The sequence below is a fragment of the Meles meles genome, chromosome 7 (genome assembly GCF_922984935.1).
Source record: "Meles meles chromosome 7, mMelMel3.1 paternal haplotype, whole genome shotgun sequence".
In the NCBI taxonomy this organism is placed as follows: Eukaryota; Metazoa; Chordata; class Mammalia; order Carnivora; family Mustelidae; genus Meles; species Meles meles.
This window is the reverse complement of record NC_060072.1, coordinates 22668712-22688657: the sequence shown is the minus strand read 5'-3', so window position 1 is coordinate 22688657 and position 19946 is coordinate 22668712. Positions and strand designations below refer to the sequence as shown.

Genomic DNA, 19946 nt, shown 5'->3' with positions numbered 1-19946 from the left:
CTTTGTGAGCATAATACAAAACATGGAAGCCATAAAAGGAAAGAAGCTAAATATAAATACTTTTTTTTAGTATATGTGCTGCCGAAGCAAGCACTAAATACATTTTTTTTTTAAATCCTACTTAGGAAAAAAAAAAACATAAACAAACTCAGAAGACATAAAAACTAGGAACAACAATTTCCATTCCTACAAATCAATCAGAAAAAGACCAATAACTTAATTGAAAATGGGCAAAGGAAATGAACAAAAGTTCCCAGAAACAGAATTTCAAATGGCTTTTAAATATATGAAAATATGCTCAATCTTCTCCATAATAAGGGAAATGCAAATTAAAACTACCAGATTGTCAGATTAAAATTTTGATAACACCATGTAGATGAAGGTTAGGAAAACAGATGCTCTCACATATTGCTGGTGGGAGGATAAACTGGCTCAGCCCCTGAGGAGAACAATTTGACAATATCTATCAAAATCTGAAATGCATATTTTGGCAGGCACCATTAGTTGTATACCCCAAAACCTTTCCTCCAGATTCCCTGCTAACAGAATCCAGTTGCTCAGGTGGCAATGTGCCAAGCTCCAAGTAATGAGTTTATTTATTGATTCATTCATATTTAAGCATTTTCTGTTCTAGCTTTGGGGATACAACATTAAAGGAAGCAGACCAAACCCTAGTCTTCATGATAATCCTGTACCAACTAATGGAGATTCCAGATTTTGATGTATACTTCAAATAAGAGGTGACTGTATAATTTTCATCCAAACTAAGACACTTTTGAGAGTGAATGGAGTGCTATTAATAAAATACCCTGGGACAGGGGCACCAGGGTGGCTCAGTGGGTTAAGCCTCTACCTTTAGCTCAGGTCATCATCTCTTGAGTCCGGGGACTGAGCCCCGGGCTTTCTGCTCAGCAGGGAGCCTGCTTCCCCCTCTCTCTCTGCCTGCCTCTCTGCCTACTTGTGATCATTCTCTCCGTCAAATAAATAAATAAAATCTTAAAAAAAAAAATACACGGGACAACAAAGTGCTAGCTGGGGCTGTTCCAGGCAAACTGGGAAACACGGTCATCTCTAGTAATCCTTAAATAAAGATGATAGCACCACTGGTTCAGTTGCTGTTCTAAACTATGCCCTTCCATTCTAACATGACTCCACCTGGAGTCCTCCAGTCCACTCTGGAAGAAAATTAGAACCCAAACTAGTTTTAGAGAAAGTACAAATGACAGATAAGTTATGAAAAGATACTCATTAATAATGAGGAAAAATGGAATTAAATCAACAGTAAGAAGACTTGGAAGGATTTCAGAAAAAGAAAGGATGTGATCAGAATGCTTTCAAAACATATGCCTTTGATTTAAATGTTAACGCAATTATATAATTTTCTGGGCATATCTCCAGACACAAAAGTGATTAAAACATTATTGTTAAATTAAGGAAAAACAGTGTTATGTGAACAAATTTCTGTTCTTAAAAATAGCAAAGAAGACTAGAATACTAAAAACTGGTATTTTTAATCACTACTCATTTCCTTTTGCCAGATAGTCACTTTCCCAATCTCCTTGTGATCCAATACTGGCTAAAGAAACAGGAAAACAACCTCAGAGTGCTTCCAGAATGATTTTCTTCCTGTTAAAAGGGACAAATTCAAAAGGAACATTTGCTCAAATTGCTTCCTACCTCATGCTCCAACCTCAAAAGTGGCCATGTTGTCTGGAGTTGCAGCTTGTAACCATGAAGGGACAATCATGAAAAGTCGATTTGTATAGGATTGTATAGAAAACACACCTGAGGAAAAAGAAGAACCCAGAGCTCTTGATGACCTCAGTGAGCTACTGAATCCTCACATCACTTGAGATGGAAGAGAGACTTTCTTCTGTATATACTTTGGTACTTACTGAATTTCATATTTTGTGCACGAATTACCTATGAAAGGTAGCAGAACATGCCACACCAAAATATGCCACTTTGGCATAAGAATTACTTTGGAAAAATAATTTGGAAAGCAGCAGGTTTTCCTCCCTAAAAGCAGGAGATAAAACTCACATGTGAAAAGTATCCTTCTTACACCAAAAGGAAAGAACTATGCTTATCACCAGAGATGGGGTTTCAAGGCTGAGAGAATTCTGTACAAACAGATCTTGTTAAAATAACTCTTATCTTCCTCTAGCCTCCCCATATATTTTGGTTCCTTGTCCAAAATTGGCTCTCTTTGTTCAAACTGATAATATAAGCATTTAGGTTTTGCCACTTCTTTGAGCCTTCATTTTCCAACGGGGCGGAGGGAGGCACACACACATTTTGTAAAAACTAGATGTTTTTCTCCTGTTAGTCTATTTTATGTCAGATTAATTCTCAGACCCAGTATAGATCCCTAAGAGAACAGAGGTAAAGTTTTGCCTTCTCAACACCCATTCAAATAAAGTTTAAAGCCTGGGATCTTGTCAGTTCATAAATATTTAAAACAAAAATATTATTTGCTTATATTGGTTTGCTTTGTGGGGTTTTTGTTTTTACTGTTTTATTTCTTCAGTGGAAATGTAATTTTTAAAAACACAAGTTTGATGAAAAAATGCAATATGAATAAATTACATTAGAAAAGGACTTTCAGGGGTGGCTGGCTAGCTCAGAAGAGCACGTGACTCTTGATCTGAGCGTTGTGAGTTTGAGCCCCATGTAGGGTGCACAGATTACTTACATGCATGCATACATACATACATAAACAAACAAACAAAAAGGACTTTCAGTATCAACTCTTTTTTTTTTTTTTTTTTTATTTGACAGAGAGATCACAAGTAGGCAGAGAGGCAGGCAGAGAGAGTGAGAGGGAAGCAGGTTCCCTGCCAAGCAGAGAGCCCTATGCGGGACTCGATCCCCGGACCCTGAGATCATGACCTGGACCCTGAGACCATGACCTGAGCCGAAGGCAGCGGCTTAAACCACTGAGGCACCCAGGCGCCCCTCAGTATCAACTCTTATAGTATTGTGATAAACCTAAAAGAGGCAGAAATCATTATCAGGAGTCAAGCTAAAGTCTAAGTATCCAGACCTCTTTCACCTAATGTGTTGGCAATTACTCCAAAGTATTGACTTGCTAGAATTACAGAACTAAATTTGGCTTTCTTAGGTTCAGAAGCAGAAACCTAAGCTGACTACTTTCAGAATATACTTAATATTAGATCTCTTTTAAATATGCAGATACTGATTTTAAGTGTTTTTTTAAAAATCAATAGCCACCCCTATAGTTTCAAAGACTAAACCTGCCAAGCTTTTGACGTGTGATTTCTTCCTCTAAAATGCCAGACGTTCTCGTCTCCAGGCATCATCATATGCAGTGAGTGTTGTGTGAAAATGGCCCTTCGTGGGTTATGTCTAGTTATGCCTCACTGGGACACCAGAGGGCGTGCGGAAGGCCGGCACTTGTTTTTCTTTAAATCCTGAGTCAAAATCCTGGTCGAGAACAACAAAAGACTGGGAACGCAGGGGCCGGAAGACAAAGGGACAAGGAAAAAAGGCTGCACACCCAGTTTTACTGACGTTGAAGTTCGCTTCCTCATCCCTTCACGTCCCTACCTTAAGGAAGTAAAACAATTTAAACTGCAAAATGAAATCTTCAACTAACCGGGAAAATCAGAGTAGAATTGGTTATTATTATAGTTCTAGGGAAGACTATATCACAGGTGTGCATTTACGCTGTTTGCTTGGTATTAGTAACTTTTTTTTTTAAAGTTATTGTTTTTCTGAGTTCAAGAATAATATATGCCCAGGGTAGAAAATTTGGAAAATAGAGAATAGCAAAAACAATAGGGATCATCAACACGCTTTCACCCAGATATAACTACTTTTAATATTTGCACATATTTCTTAACAGACTTCTTTCAGCATTTATAAATGCAGGGGCTCCTGACTGTCTCACTCCAAGGAGCAGGAGGTCTTGATCTTGGGGGTGGGTGGGAGGTTGTGAGTTTGAGCCCCAGCTTATGTGTAAGGATTACTTAAATAAATAAACTTTTTTAAAAAGATTTAAAAATATTTATAAATGCATAGAAAAAATAGTATTCTGCATACTATTTTGTGCTAGTTTTGTTCTCATTTACTGTATTATCAATTTGATTTTTACCAATAAATTCTGATAACCTTGCTAATTACATGAGTGACTCACAAATAGAAGAAATTTCAGAAGTGTTAGAGGCAGCTTTTTTCCTAAGATGGCAACTTCAATGCCAGACCTGACTATTTAAGGTAGGAATTTTTGTTTCTTTATATTTAGAAGAAGAAAGAGCTAAAGACAAAGTAAAGAAGTAGACACTATTTCATCCCACCCCAAATAAGCTAAATGAATTTGACCTTCCGGTGTCTGAAAACTGACCCCAAAACTGATCTCCAAAGGGTTAGGAGAAAGTGTGGGTCAATAGGACCCAGTGGTCCTCCCAGTGGGGCCAGTGCTTGCCCCAAGGCCAGACAGATCAACAAGTGCCATTATTAACACCAGCAAACCAGAGCAGGTGGTCTGCAAGGCATGAAAATTCAGGAACAGGAAATCAATGACCCTGAAGCTTGTAGCCAATGCCAGCAGGTGGCTTTCTCAAAGGAAAAGAAGCTGAGAACAGCCCAAGAAGAGTTATCCACAGGAAAGGTGATGCCAAGATCTGATGCCCTAGATTCCCTTGCATCACTGCAACAAATAAAGGGAAAAGGGGTGACATTCTCCACCCTGAGAATTAGGGAAGTCACTGGAGCCCTCTGGGCCTGTTTCCTTACCTATATAAATGAAAGGGTTGAAAAGACATGTAAGGTTCCTGCCAGCTCCTCAAAGTCTGTGATTTTTAACTATCCCCAACTGTGCATTATAATGAACAGTGAAGACATTTCCTGCCTCCTGCAATCCTCTCCCAACAGCAGCAGGCCCTCGACTTGGGGTTTCCGAAATCCCACATACTCTTTCACAAGCTCTGAGCCTTTGTTAGTGCTTCCCTCTTCCAGAAGTGCTGGAAAATCTTTTCCCTTCTCTTTCAAACCACATCATCATCTTTTAAAGACCCAGCTGAAAGTGGTTTTCTTTGAAACCCACCCCTCTCCCTGCCCCCGTAGACCCACTCTTTCCTTTTTTGGAGTCCCACAGCAGATTACCCTACTATGCATAACTTTGTTTCTTTGGGACCTTAACCTTCTTGTGCCTCAGTTTCATCATCTATAAAAGGGGAAGAATTACTGTACCAAATTTACAGGATTGTAACAAACATTAAATAGTTCTCTTCTTCTTATGTAAAACACTTAAAACAGAGCCTATTCATGGTAGGCTCTCAGGAAGATGGACAATGTTCCCACCAAGCATTTAACAAACTAACAGCAAGAGGGTCCACCTCCCCCGTGGACCATGAGTTTTTCGAGGACAGGAAGTGAATATTATTCATATGTTTGTCCCCATTGTCTATCTCCATACCTGGCACAAATACCAGATCAACAAAGTAGGGTTTTTTGTTGTAGTTTGTTGTTTTTTTGTGGGGGGGAGTGTTTAATGAGAAGGAAAAGACTACAGTGTTGATTGGACGGGGTGTGGGGGGAGATTTGCCTCTCAGTTTTAACCCTGGATTATTTAGATAATTACGCTGGGAGATGGTGAAGTCTGAGCATCGTCAATAGAAACTTTTTTCCTTTAATAATCTAAACTTGTACCCACCTAAGTCTGTCTTCCAGGCCCAAACCATACACATTCACCTTTATACTGAATTTTAATGTTTATGGAGGGTTCATTTCATATTTGCATAGAAGTGTTGCATTTTAATAAATGTAAATCATGTTTCTGTGAATGAATGATTCTAGAATCCAAAAACTACCAGGAGCAATTTAGACTCTTCTATATTTATGGAGGAGCGGAAAGGGAAAAGAGAATGTTGAGTAGTGAGCTGGCCCAAGCTCTTGTTTACACTGTGTTCAACGGTTAAGTTGAGGAAGTGAAAATAATACAGAAAAAAAGGGAAGAAACACAAGGTCATTATGCTCTGATAAAATAAAAAATTCTTTACTCTTCACTATAGGAAACAAACTGAGGGCTGCTGGAGGGGAGGTGGGTGAGCGAATGGGGTAACAGGGTGATGGGTATTAAGGAGGGCACATGATGGGATGAGCCCTGGGTGTTACAGGCAACTAATGAATTACTGAGCTCTACATCTGAAACTAATGATGTACTTACTATATGTTGGCTAATTAAATTTAAATTTTTTAAAAAAAGCTATACAAGTTAAAATTTTTAAAAAATCAAAAATTCTTTAAGAAAGGGGTGCCTGGGTGGCTCAGTGGGTTAAGCCTCTGCCTTCGGCTCAGGGTCTCAGTGTCCTGGGATGGAGCCCCTGCTGAGCAGAGAGCCTGCTTCCCCTTCTCTCTCTGCCTGCCTCTCTGCCTACTTGTGATCTCTCTCTCTCTCTGTTAAATAAATAAATAAAATCTTTATTAAAAAAAATTCTTTAAGAGAGTGAAAAAAACCAGGCACAGCTTGACAGAAAAAGCATCTCCCAAGATATATCATATATGTGTTGATATATCCCAAGATATATATCAGATTTTTAAAAACAAGTAATCAGAATATACAAAAAAAACTTTCAAAATTCAGTAAGAAAACAACCCAATTGAAAAATAGGCAAAATATTAAGATCCTTAAATAAACCCATGAAAATATGCTCAACATCATTATTCATTAGGGAAAGACCCATTCACCACACAGAGATCCTACTACACACCTATCAGAATGACTCAGATAAAAACTACTTACAATCTCAAGTGCTAGCAAAGATGGGGAACAACAAGAATGCTCATGTATGGGCAGTGGGAATGCAAAATATTCCAGTTAGGTTGGTAGTTTCTTATAAAGGCAAACTTACATGCATGCCAAGACCCAGCTAGCCTACTCCTAGGTATTGACCCAAGAGAAATGAAGATACAAAAACCTGTGTACTATTAAAACACAAAACTCAACTGAATAAATTTGAAGACTTAATTGACTTTATTCAATGATTCATAAATTGGGGAGCATCCCATCTTCTAAGTAGAAAGGAGCTGCAAGGAACTGTACCGAATAGAATTTTATAGGCAGAAACAGGAAGATTGTTAGCAAAAGAAAAGATGGTTTCAGGCAAGTTCACCTTCCCCTTAAGGGGCAGAGCAGGTGGTCTTATCATCCATATTACCTCACAAGTGTGGACGAGGAAATTCCAGACTGACTGGTTTAAAATTTCACTCTTCCAGTGCCTGGGTGGCTCAGTCGGTTGAGCGGCTGCCTTTGGTTCAGGTCATGATCCCAGGGTCCTGGAATCGAGTCCCACATCGGGCTCTCCGCTCGGCAGGGAGCCGGCTTCACCCTCTCCCTCTGCCTGCCACTCTGCCTGCTTGTGCTCTCTAACTCTCTGTCAAATAAATAAATATTTTTTTAAATTAAAAAATAAATAAAATAAAATTTCACTCCTCACAGAGAGGTTGAAACTGCAAACAGGTCTTGGTGGAGTATAGCAAAGTGACTCTGTTTTGGTCCTTGGTTTCTTTTTAACAACACTAATGTTTATAATAGCTGTGTTTATAATAGTCAAAAACTGGAAACAACTCAAACGTCCATCAGCTAGTGAGTGGAGAAACATCCATTCAGTGGTACACTAATCAGCAATAGGGGAAAAAAAAATCTCGCTGGTACAGGAAACGCTGAAAAGCACCACGCAAACTGAAAGATGCCATATTCAAAAGAATACAAACTGTACCTTTCCATTAATTTGATATTCTGGACATGGACATCATATCGGTGATGCCCGGGGCTGGAAGGAAGGGATTGACTGCAAAGGAACTTAAGGGAAGTTTGTGGTAGGAATGAAAGGAGTGATGGAAATAGTCTATAACTTGATTGTGGTCAAAACTGATAGAACAGTACACCTAAAAAAGAATTTATTTTACTAGATATAAATTATACTTCAGGGGCACCTGGTGGCTCAATCCATTAAGTGCCTGCCTTTGGGTCAGGTCATGATCTCAGAGTCCGGAGATCAAGCCCTGGGTCAGGCTCCTGCTCATTCGGGAGTTGCTATTCCCTCTCCTTCTACCTGCTTGTGTTCTCTCTCTCTCTCTCTCTCTCTCTCTCTCTCAGATATATAAATAAGATCTTTTTTAAAAAGTTATTCCCCAATAAACTCTAAAAATAGTAAATAAGCAAAAAACACATTTATTTTAAAATGAACAAGAGGCCAAGAAAAGGTTAACACAGCTTGAGAGATCCTGCATCGCCCACCCTACTGCCATGGGCCATTCACCCTCATCTCTCCCACGGTCCTCCTCAGGATCCCTACCCACTTCCACCCCCTTTCAACCCCTCTAGTCACCACACTTCCTCAGTTCCTATAACCTTTGCACATACAACTCTATCTACCAAGAAAGCTCTTCCTTCTGCATCTTCTTCTTAGTAACTGTCACAATTATGATTTTACTTTCTTGTTGTTATTATTCTTTGATTAATGATATGTGTCTCCTTCGCTCAAATGAAAACTCCTTGAGATCAGGGTCTTTGTTCTTCCCGGCACCTCCAGCACAGAGCACAACGCGTGGCTTGTACAGTGAGTACTCCACAGTGATGTTCAACCACCTACTCCATGTCTCAACCTGAACACAGCCCAAACTGAAATGCTGATTATCCCCCCAAATACTGCTCCTCATGCAGAGCTGCCATATTGTACTCTTCCAAGGAGGGCCAACCACAGCATTTGTGTGAATGGTGCCCTGCCTCCTCCCCAGTGTGTTCTTTTTGGGGGCCAAGGGGAGGCTGCCCCAAAATGGGCCACGTTGGCATTAATGTTATTTTGAGTTAAAAAGCAAGCCAAGAGGCGCCTGGGTGGCTCAGTCGTTAATCATCTGCCTTCGGCTCAGGTCACAATCCCAGGGTCCTGAGGTCGAGCCCTACATCGGGCTTCCTGCTCAGCAGGAAGCCTGCTTCTCCTTCTCCCACTGGCCCTGCTTGTGTTTCCTCTCTCGCTGTATCTCTCTCTGTCAAATAAATAAATTAAATGTTTAAAAAATAAAAAATAAAAAGCAAGCCAAACTGAGCTGATTCAGAAAAAGCTCATGAGCCAATCCACAGCTGCCTAAAAGAATTGAGATATAAGTAACTACATTACAATATGAGCTATTACAATATGAGCTAAGTATGGTAGACAGGGAGAAACCTAGCAAGGCCTATTTGGTTAAAGTCCTCTCTTTGTCCCACTGCTTCTGAGTAGCCCAGCACACACTCCTTTACAACGTATTTATTTACTCTTTTTCATTCTGCCTGAAGAACACATGCCTTCCTTTTGAAGACCAAGACCCCTACCCCTTCTCAGTTCCTAATGACATATATACTTCATTTGCCTGTCTTTGGAATTTCCATGTCTGAATGGATTCCCTGTATGTATGTTATTAAATTTTATTTTTTTCCTATTAATATGTCTCATGTCAATTTTTTTCCTTTTTTTAAAGAGGGTTGGGGAGGAGCAGAAGGAGAGAGAATCTTAAGCAGCCTCCATGCCCAGCACAGAGCCCAACATAGGGCTCAATCTCACAACCCTGAAATCTGTCTCGTGTCAGTTTGATTCTCAGTCTAGCAAGAAGGACATTAAAGGGGACAGGAATTCTTGCTCCCTTCACAGAGACTATCAATATCGATGATGCCGTCTGAAGTCGTGCACTACTCTTCTCCGCTTGAGTTGATACCAACTTTATCCTTCCAGTTGCTTAAGCCAAAAAATTTGGAAGCATCTTTCATTTCTCTTTTACTCTTACACCTCACATTCATGCTGTCAGGGAGTTCTGTCAGGAAGACTCTACCTTCAAAATATCTGAGCACCTCTCACATTCTCCACAACTCTCAGGCTGGCCTGAACCACCTCACCTCCTACGTGGGTTATTACAATAGACCTCATTGATCTCCCTGCTTCTGCTCTTGGCCCTCTACAGTCTATTCTCAACCCAGTAGCCCAAAACTCTAAAACATAAATTAGACTGGGTCATGTCTCTGCTCAAAAACCTACAGCAACTCATTTCCCCTCAGAATAAAAGTCAAAATCTTGGGGCACCTGGGTGGCTTAGTGAGTTGGGTGGCTGCCTTTGGCTTGGGTCATGATCCCAGGGTCCTGGGTTTGAGCCCCATGTTGGGCTCTCTGCTCGGTGGAAAGCCTCTTCTCCCTCTGCCTGCTTGTGCTCTCTCTATCTCTCTGTCAAATAAATAAAATCTTTACAATAACCTCCAAAGCCCCACAAGTCTTCTAGATAACTATACGACCACACCCTTACTTCAACTCTGCTCAAATGCTACCTTATTAAAATGAGGCCTCTTCGACCATTGTATTTAATTTGCCACTCTCTAAAGTCCCTTATAATGCTACTTTTTTCTATTTCCACTCTTGTCACCATCTGGCATATTCATATATTATATCCCTTGTTTATTGTCTACCTTCCTTCTATTAGAATATAAGCTCCACAAAAACAAAAAGTATCCATTAAAACCTCCCCATGTGAGGGGCGCCTGGGTGGCTCAGTGGGTTAAGCCACTGCCTTCGGCTCAGGTCATGATCTCGGGGTTCTGGGATCGAGTCCCGCATTGGGCTCTCTGCTCAGCGGGGGCCTGCTTCCCTCTCTCTCTCTCTGCCTGCCTCTCTGTCTACTTGTGATCTCTCTCTGTCAAATAAATAAAATCTTTAAAAAAAAAAAAAAACCTCCCCATGTGTCTAAACCAACGTCTGACACATTGTAGGTTCAATAGTGAATGAATAACTACAGTGCCTAAGCAATTAGAGACTAGTAAATATTAATACAGGAACGAGTGTGACACAGTATGTTGATACTAGTGATAAAGAATTTTCTCTCCCTAACACATGATTTGTTAATGTACAAGTATGCGGAACTATACAGCAGGGTGAATTCTGTACAAGATTTGCAGTTGAGGCTTGAGTGAGTCCTGGCCTCTCACCACTTCCTATCTGTGTGACTCTACACGATTCTCTTTCTCCTCCTGTAAAATAGGGATAAAACACCCTGGTGTTTTCGCGGGTTAAGCCTCTGCCTTGGGCTCAGGTCATGATCTCAGGGTCCTGGAATCGAGCCCCGCATGGAGCCCGCCCTGGGCTCTCTGCTCAGTGGGAAGTCGGCTTCCCCCTCTCTCTCTGCCTGCCTCTCTGCCTACTTGTGATCTCTGTCTGTCAAATAGATAAATAAAATCTTTAAAAAAAAAAAAAAATCACCCGCCCTAGTAACCTCCCAGGACTGTGGAGAAGATGAAATGAATGTGAATGGTTCTGCAAGCTGTGATAAGCTAGACAACCAATTATTTAGGTAGAGCAAGATTTGAAACTTTCAATAACATTGATTGTCGCCATGCTATTCACCTCCAAAGAGAGTTCTGTGCCCTCTCTACTGCCAGTCAGATTTTAACCTTTACTTTCACCCAGTGCTGACGGTGAGGAATCTCTGAGCTCCCTTACCCTGTTCAGGTTAATTATCCTCTGTTCCTTTCCATTTTAGGAAAATGGGCAGCAGGTGGTGCTTCCTGCTCCATGATCTCTGCTGACTCAGGCTGCTTCTTCATTTCCCTAGGGAGGAAAAAAAAACACATAGAAACACATGTATGAACACTGGCATAGCTTTACCACAGCTTAGGTGGAGAGGACGATGTCTCTTCTGAGGGACGAGGATCAAGCTTCCCCAGTGGGAGTGATGGAGGGTGAAGACAAGCTGTGTTAAATTAATTTGGGTTCCAACTGCCGTTGGAAATTTGCCAACAGAAACACCTGGGACAAATTCTTTAACTCTTACAAGGAAAAAGAAATCATCATAGTCATCACAGTGCCTTTTAGACTTCATAAGAGTTACTAGAGAGTTAGAAGTAGAAGAAGCCACAGGACATGGAGTTTTATTGAGGTTTTTGGTGTATTTAAAGTGAAAATATATGCCAAAACTGGCCTCAAAAATTGCCATTTTTTAAAGTCTGCAATAAATAATCCCTTTCATCAGATGGAGAACACCATGTAACCGATGATCCCCCCAAATTGTGTTAATTCTTTACACTACAAGGAATGGATTCCATAAATTCAAGTTCTACAATGAAAACTTTCAGTCATGTCAGTTTGTGACTCTACAAATTTGCTTATTTAGAGATAATGTCAAAAGTTTATGTGGGGGGTTGTCCCAGGAAGAGGTTTGATCCTGTTTATGAGGAAACTAACAATGGTACAAATTATTCTATTAACACACCTCCTTAACCCTCTGTTTAATTGACACATCCTTATTGAGTTATTTAAATGTATTATTATTTTGCCACTTATGTGTTTATCATTTTCAAGCAAACTGTAGACGCCTCAGGAAAGAGACCGAAGTACAGGGGGAAAAAAAAAATCAGCCAACAGAATTACATTTGGCCACAGCTGGTCCAATGCATGAGCCCCTTTGTGTCACAAAAGCTTAAAAATTGTTTGAAGAGGCACTGTATTGTGGGACAACCCTGACTGCCCTGGACATCTGGCAACCATATGATGCCCTTGAACTTCGACTTCAGAATGAAAATAAAAATTTGTGAAGGTAAAGTTCTGCTTCAAGTCACATCCCCTTGGTCACTATTAAATTAAAAACCTCCCTTCAGAAACCTAAATCATCTGGAAAGCATAGAGCTCCGGAAAACAATTTTCATTAATTCATCACTACTCAAACTGGAAGCGCATTTTGTTTCACTTATTCTAAATAATTTACCCTTTCCACCAACGACAAGTCGAAGTGCCCAGAGGGGATAGTGAGAGGACGAGCTGTCCCAGTGTTCGCATTTTCCACACTTCCGGGTGGTAAGCGTAAAGGAAATGAGCCAGGGGAGGGAATCTTTTCTACATTTGAAGGGCATATTTGGAAAAGCTCGCGAACGGCTCCTCGTTAGTATAGTGGTTAGTATCCCCGCCTGTCACGCGGGAGACCGGGGTTCAATTCCCCGACGGGGAGATGGTTGAATTTTACTAATCCAATTGCTCTTTTCCTTATAATTCAACTCCATGGCGTCAAACCTGCTCACAAATACAATATGTAGATATCTCTTATAAGTGTGTCTTTTACCACAGGTGCCTCTTAAGCTTAATGCTCACCTTGAAATAAAAGCCTTCCCTGACATAAAAAGCTCCGTATTGTTGGAAGAGAAAAGGAGCCACACGCTCCTCCGCGCCAGCTACCAGAGGGGCGCTGGCACAGGCGTGCGCCTGCGCAGCGACGCCCGCCAAATTCCAACTTGAGGTCATGAACCTGTCGCCGAACCCGAAGGGGGGAGGGGAGAGAGAAGGCGGAGTTTCCGCCCCTAAAGGGACGGCTAAGAACGGAAATTGCTGTCGAAGAGGAAGGAGCAGTTTCCTTGACCCTGGGGACCCTACTGAAAGGGAAACTCAGTTTTCCCGCCTTCGCTGGTCCCGTCTCAAGTTAAGTGGAGGGCTGGCGATCAGTAAAATTTGGGCGCTAAAGTGAGCAGTCTCTAGCTTCAACATGTACCGGGTGGAGGGGCAAGGAAAGAATTGAAAAGAGATGCATGTCCGGAAGAAACGCCATGTTACTTGAGTCCTAAGAAACTGCGCGAGCCACAGCCCAGCAGGACCTCGTGGCGCAACGGTAGCGCGTCTGACTCCAGATCAGAAGGCTGCGTGTTCGAATCACGTCGGGGTCATGGGCTTTTATAAGCTTTTTTAAAAAAAAACACTGGCTTCTTGAGATCCAGGAGTATTTCCGCCGTTTTTCGAAAATGCTTTAATTTTAAGATTAAATCTTACTTCTTCAAATGTAATCCTAGTAATCCTTAGGGTGCGAAAAGATAAGGCTGACTTTATATCGCATTGTTAACGCTGATGATCATTTTGTACTGTTTGGATTTGTAAATTGAGTTTTTGTCATTTAATGTTCATAATACATAGAAATGTGGACTATTACTACTGTGCACTAGTGGGCATATCAGTCCAACCCTCCTTCAGAAGAAATGTGCATGCTGTTTTCCCAAAAATGGTGTTAGACCCTTTTGAAAGCAAGGACAATAGAGTAAAATTTCTAACTTTGCATATTGCTGCAGTTGACACATCTTAGCCTGTGTGCCAATAAGCAATCTTACAACGTGTGATTAGTATCCCACTTTTACAGTCCCTATTCCTCTGACAGACAGAGGAATAGAGACCTGCCAAGGGTCACCCAAAGTTGCCAAACAAGGTACTTACTACACATATCCTTGTCTTTACTAAATATTTTATAATAAAGGTGGGGAAATTGTTGAAAGAACGTGCTAGAAGCCTTTGGGCCTAAGTGATATTATCAATGCCCCCTTTGTATTTTCACCAATTCATATGAGTGGGGACAAGTCAGATATCACTTTCAATTAATCTCTTTAATAGGGAGCAAAGCTTAGTAACCATTGTGAGCTCCAGAACTCTTAGTACTGAATATTTCCTGACAAGCACGTGTCAAACATTTGTTGTACAAAAAATGAATAGCAAGATGATGAGAAATATTTTTAGATCTTTATTGGCCATGTTCCATAAAAGTCCCTGAGTGTTTCTGCTCAGTGTTTTGAAAATATCAAGTACTAATTTCTTATGATTTAACCTAAAACAGCAGTATAGCTGGACATCATATTTTCACTTTGGGTAGTTTGTTCTTCTTTCTCCTATTTGGATGGATTGAGATTAGACCATTCCAACAGATATGAACCACCAACTATGATGAGCCTAGTACTGTGCTCAGGACTGAGGGATACACTGAGTAACCAAATACTGTAATATGTTGGGCTAAGTGCCATGAAAGTAACATGAACAGAATGGTATGTAGATGCTAAAATAGGGACATTAACTCTGCCTTGGGTAGCTCAAGAAGGCCTCATAAAGGAGGCTCTTCAAGAATAAAAGTTTGCTATGTTACTTTAAGGCGGTAGATATATATGAATGTCTTCCATGAATCAAGCACTGTCACTTAATATCCTTGGGGTCTGATTTATTCAATTACAAAAGTAGTTCATATTAGTTTGCTAGAACTGCCATAACAAAAGACCACAGACTGGGAGGCTTAAACAAGAAATTTATTTTCTCATAGTTCTGGAGCCTAGAAGTTCAAGATCCAAGTGACAGCAGGGTTGGTTTCTTCTGAGAACTGTCCTTGGCTTATAGGTGGCCACCTTCTCACTGTATCCTAACATGGTCATTCCTCTGGATGTGCACATCCCTGCTGATGTCCAAGTTTCCTTTTATAAGAAAACCAGTCAGTTTGGATTAGGGCCTACTCTAATGGGCTCGTTTTAACTTAATTATCTCTTAAAAGCCCTTATCTCCAAGTAAAGTCACATTCTGAAATAGTGGGGGTTAGGTTTCAACATATGAATTGTGAAGGGTCACAATCTGCCCATAACATAAGTTATATTCCTTCTCCCCTGGCAACCTTTACATGTATAGAATATATCTGTAAAAATACTCATTTGATCTTAGTTTGGACCAAACATGTTATCTCATTCGTACAAAATCATACTCTTGTGAGGTAGAGCAGATAATGTTACCTTATTAATCATTTTGTGATAGCAGCCCTAGCAAACTAATACAGCGTTTTTGGAGAATGCTAGTACTCCAATATGGCTGGAGAGGAAAAGAGAGAGAAATCTATTAAGGTAAAACAGGAATCAGATCACTCAGAACCTTCTAACTAATTTGGATTTCATTTGAAAGGCAATGTAAATATTATTCAAAACTATGACAAGATCAGCTCTGGCTTTATAAAGAATGTAAAAAAAAAAAAGGCCTAAAGCTGTTGTTTCCAGACCAGTACCCACTGTGAACAAGTTAGAAATGCAAATGTTCAGGTCCCATACCATACCTACAGACTCAGAAAAGTATGGGGATGGGGCCTAACACTCAGAGTTTTAACCCTTCCAAGTGATTCCGATGACAGCTAAAGTTTGAGAACCACTGACCTATAGAGCAAGGCCAGACTGGAGGTCCCACTCTCCTGTCAGGGTTGTTAAGAGAATCAAATAAGGCACAGCGTAGGGAATATTGTTAATGACATTATAACAGCATTGTATGATGACAGATGTTAGCTAGACTTGTGTTGAGCATTAAAGATGTCCAGTCACTATGTTGTACACCTGAAACTAATGTTAACATTGTGTTAACTATACTCAAAAAAAACTTTAAAGAAGAATCAAATGAGACATACATAAAAATGTTGTAAGTCAGTATATATATATATATATATATATACATGTCATCATTTACACTGCTGTAGCTCTAAAACTGTTACTTCACAGGTTCCAGCTTCTTTCCAAGTTTGGACATCTGTACTTTCCTAGAATAGCCCATTTGCTGACTTGCTATAACTCTGAAACAACTTGAAATCCAACACTTCATTTTAACTTCTACAACCAATATATAGGAATGATGTCAGGAAAGAGGCTCTGAAATATAGATCCATATTTGAATTCCCACTTAATCTGTGATTTTGTTCTTTTCCTCTAAAACCTTTCCAGGCAGGGCACCTGGGTGGCTCAGTGGGTTAAGCTGCTGCCTTCAGCTCAGGTCCTGATCTCAGGGTCCTGGGATTGTCCTGCATTGGGCTCTCTGCTCAGTAGGGAGCCTGCTTCCCTCTCTCTCTCCCTGCCTCTCTGCCTACTTGTGATTTCTCTCTGTCAAATAAATAAATAAAATTTAAAAAAAAAAAGAAGAAGAAAAAGTCATCTTTAAAAAAATAAATAAATAAATAATAAAAAAAATAAGACCTTTCCAGGCATTTATTTATTCTTCCAGGTAGATTTATCCTCTAGTACAGAATGCTCTGAGTATTGATTTCACCTGCTTAATAAACTAGCTTTCTCTTTTGAGATTATTTTTAATCAGTTACCGAAGACTGATGAGCTGATAAAATGGAGGCTTTGGAAATATAAAACCGAAAGACTGAATTCTGATAAGCCAACTGATTTCCTAATTTCTCACACTAATTCCAAAAGAAAAGTAGTTATGTTTATTAAAGCGTGTGTTCATCATAGAAATTTTGATAAATACAGAAAAAATAAGAAAGAAAACAAAAATTACTTGTTCCCCACCACCTAAACAAAATTACTACAAACACTTTGGTCTATATCTAGTCTTTTTTCTTTGTATATATTTTTAAAAAAACAAATATCCATACACACTGTTCTTTGCAGATCTTACTCCAATATGACTCTTTCTGTTTTCTTATTTTTTACTTAATGCTGTATTGTAAAAACACTTTCATATTCTCTAAAAAAAAAAAAAGTCAAGAACATGACTTTTATGACCATGTAGTATTTGGACATCTGCTTTTCTTTGAGGTGACACCTTTAAATTCACAACCAAGCTCTATGCAAAATGGAATAATGAAAAACAAAAAAGTCAGCTGTACATTAATAACATTTAAAACTTCAAAAAGGAAAATGAAAGCAGTTACCCAAGTGATTTATGGGAAAAAAAGTTTCAGAACAGTTTTCTGACAAAGTCATTGCATTGATTTATTTTTTTAAGCTGTGGCTTCACATAAGATTATCTTTCCACTGTCTCCCAAGGCTTTAGGTATCAATGCTGCAACATTTTAAAGAGTTTAAACATACACACGCACACACACACACACACACACATGAAACCCAATACCTGTTTCAACATAAAAGGTGATGTTTTAAAATTTTATTTGTATGAATACAACAAAATTAAGTATTCTGGTTTTTTTTGAGATTTTATTTATTTATTTGATGGCTAGAGATCACAAGTAGGCAGAACAGCAGGTAGAGAGAGAAGGGGAAGCAGGCTCCCTGCCCAGCAGAGATCCAGATGCAGGACCCAAGCCCAGGACCCTGAGATCACGACCGGAGCCAAAGGTAGAGGCATAACCCACTGAGCCACCCAGGCGCCCAAGTCTTTCCCAATTAAGAAATTTCACAGGGCAGGGGCGCCTGGGTGGCTCAATGGGTTAAAGCCTCTGCCTTCGGCTCAGGTCATGATCCCAGGGTCTCGGGGGCTCAGGTCATGATCCCAGGGTCTCGGAATCGAGCCCCGCATCAGGCTCTCTGCTCAGCAGGGAGCCTGCTTCCTCCTCTCTCTCTCTCTCTCTCTCTCTCTCTCTGCCTGCCTCTCTGCCTACTTGTGATCTCTGTCTGTCAAATAAATAAATAAAATCTTTAAAAAAAAAAAAAAGAAATTTCACAGGGCAGTAGAGCATGTGACTCTTGATCTCAGGGTCATGAATGAGTTCAAGTTCTATGTTGGGCATGGAACCTACTTAAAACTTAAAAAAAAAAAAAAAAAAAACCTAAGAAATTTCACAGGCATTGATCAAAGAATCAAGTCTTGAGCGGGAGAGAAGGATGAGATCCAGAGTACAAGGGGGAGTTCTTTCTGATAGGAGTTCTCTCTTTTCCATTGAAACAAGAAAGATGCAAGAGCAAACGATCACAGAAATGATTTTCTGAAGTTGAGGCATTCCCTGCAGATGGTTTCCAGTTTCTAAAGTATGATGAAAGTTCACCAACTAAAAATGGGGATAGGTGGGGAGAAAAGAATGTAAAAGATTTGAGTAGAGAAGCCAAGGTATGAATGGTTAATCCAGTGAATGAATAGTTTTGCCAGACAGTATGAAGTGCTCCCATGAGGTCTTAGGTCATGAATTAAATTTTTTAAAAATATTTTATTTATTTGACAGAGAGAAATCACAACTAGGCAGAGAGGCAGGCAGAGAGAGAGGAGGAAGCAGGCTCCCTGTGGAGCAGAGAGCTCGATGTGGGGCTTGATCCCAGGACCCTGGGATCATGACCTGAGCCTAAGGCAGAGGCCTTAACCCACTGAGCCACCCAGGAGCCCCCTGAGGTCATGAATTAAAACCAGTCAGCCCTGTCGTATGATTTTTCTATACCAGTCTCTGCTATTTGGATGCAGCAATGAAATGGAAAAGTTTGTTTCAGTAGGGTTCAGTCCAAACATGACTAAGTAAGAGGCTACCTTGAGGTTCCTCCAAGTAAGAAAGATAGAGACATTGGGGTAAGGGATTTGAAAATGTCTGCAAAAGAGCAATTGCAAGGATTAATCGAGGAACCTAAGTTGGGTAAGTTGGAAGTGTTTATGATGTCAGAAGCATAGTAATAGTTTTTTTTAAGTGTTGGGCTTAATAGAATGGAGGTAGTAGTAGGTCAGCGAGAGTATAATGAGTTGAGGGAAAAGGCTAGTGATTGACAACTATGATACTTGAAATTGAGATGTAGAAGGCAAAACAGTTATTGATTGCAAGGTTCAAAGTTACCACTTGCAGTGGATGGATGATACGGAATAGAGGAACAAGTTGCTGGAGATGAAGAGGTTAAAATTCTACAAGGCCAAGTGCTGAGGGTGCCCGGCTAGCTCAGCTGGAAGAACACCTGACTTTTTTTCTCACAGGTCATGAGTTTGAGCGTCACGTTGGGTGTAGAGATTATTTAAATAAACTTTAAGGGGTGCCTGGCTGGCTCAGTCGGTGAAGCGTCTGCCTTCAGTTCAGGTTATGATCCCAGGGTCCTGGGATGGAGCTCCGCATCGAGCCCCACATGGGGCTCCTTGCTTGGTGGAAACCTGCTTCTCCTTCTCCCACTCCCCCTGCTTGTATTCTCTCTCCCTCGCTGTGTCTCTCTCTGCTGGTGTCGCGTGGCCATCTATAAGAATGTTAAATTCAGGGGCACCTGGGTGGCTCAGTGGATTAAGCCTCTGCCTTCCACTCAGGCAGATCCCAGGGTCCTGGAATCGAGCCCTGCATTGGCCTCTCTGCTCCGTGGAGCGCCTGCTTCCTCCTCTCTCTTCTGTCTGCCTCTCTGCCTACTTGTGATCTCTGTCAAATAAATAAATAAAATCTTAAAAAAAAAAAAAAAGAATGTTAAATTCAGAGAAGATAGGGATGGCGGAAAAGCTAGAGCAAGGAAA

The 19946-nt window shown here is 40.5% G+C and overlaps 1 long non-coding RNA gene and 2 other non-coding genes across 3 annotated transcripts; 2 read left to right on the top strand and 1 right to left on the bottom strand.

Annotated features, from left to right (window-relative positions):
- Window positions 1-1676: 1676 nt before the first annotated feature.
- On the bottom strand, window positions 1677-12790 carry LOC123947281. Its single transcript, XR_006819735.1, has 3 exons — window positions 12745-12790; window positions 11484-11591; window positions 1677-1785 (listed from the first exon to the last, which is right to left on the bottom strand). It is a non-coding gene; the product is annotated as an uncharacterized LOC123947281 (long non-coding RNA).
- Window positions 12791-12912: 122 nt separating this feature from the next.
- On the top strand, window positions 12913-12984 carry TRNAD-GUC. Its single transcript has one exon. It is a non-coding gene; the product is annotated as a tRNA-Asp (tRNA).
- A 634-nt stretch (window positions 12985-13618) lies between these two features.
- TRNAW-CCA lies at window positions 13619-13690 on the top strand. The gene has a single exon. It is a non-coding gene; the product is annotated as a tRNA-Trp (tRNA).
- The last annotated feature ends 6256 nt before the right edge of the window (window positions 13691-19946 follow it).